Source organism: Pseudophryne corroboree, chromosome 8 (assembly GCF_028390025.1).
Source record: "Pseudophryne corroboree isolate aPseCor3 chromosome 8, aPseCor3.hap2, whole genome shotgun sequence".
Lineage (NCBI taxonomy): Eukaryota > Metazoa > Chordata > Amphibia > Anura > Myobatrachidae > Pseudophryne > Pseudophryne corroboree.
The window spans coordinates 72,779,386-72,780,446 of NC_086451.1; positions in this window are offsets into that span (position 1 = coordinate 72,779,386).

Sequence of the window (1,061 nt, forward strand, 5' to 3'; positions counted from 1 at the left end):
CATCTAACAGACAAGCAAACGATAAATTACAGCCCCCACAAAATGGGTGTACCACAGTGCAAATTAACTAGAGGTAATAGTCTCAGCAGCCATTTTTCTTGAAGCCTTTACTCCTTGCCCCATTAGATTTGGGAAGGGAGAGAGACTCCCATTAATAATTATAAGTTACAGTCCAGAGTCTGAGCAGAAAGCTCACTGGAAACCCTTCCATATTCCCCGTCTTCATTGGTGGTTTTTGATTTCTGGTTTCTCCTCTATGCATGAGGGGTGTGTGGTATTGAAAGTCGACAGTAACTAGGTCGACAATGTCTAGGTCGACCACTATTGGTCGACAGTAACTAGGTCGACAGGGTGTCTAGGTTGACAGGGTCTTTAGGTCGACATGTTCTAGGTCGACAGGTCAAAAGGTCGACATGAGTTTTTAATGTTATTTTGGTGTCGTTTTCTTCGTAGAGTGACCGGGAACCCCAATTAGTGCACCGCGTCCCCTCGCATGGCTCGCTTCGCTCGCCATGCTTCGGGCATGGTGCCTTCGCTCTGCTACCGCTTCCCGTTCCAATCGTAGTCCACGTGGATCGTTAAGTATGAAAAGGTTCAAAAAAAGAAAAAATTGTGGACAACTCATGTCGACCTTTTGACCTAGAACATGTCGACCTAAAGACCCTGTCGACCTAGACACCCTGTCGACCTAGTTACTTTCAATCCGGATCCCGCATGAGGGATATGTAACATGAGGGACTACTTATGACCCGGGTAGGAAGATCTCTGCTATAAAGATACCTTTATATGAGGAGAGTCACACGTTAAGAGTGAGTATGGTACAAACTAACTTCACACCTTCTAAAGAACACATTGAAGCAAAACAAGTAGAAACATATCACACGATACTGTTGTTCCATTTTCTGTCATTTGAGGGACATCGGACTCTAAAGAGGACTTTATCAGGAGAAGACTGAAAGAGACTGAGAGAGACAATTACTGACGGTGTCAATATATGGATTTTATCGTGATTTGAAATGATCAGTGTTCACTTTTCCCGCTTGTAACTAGATCACTAGGCA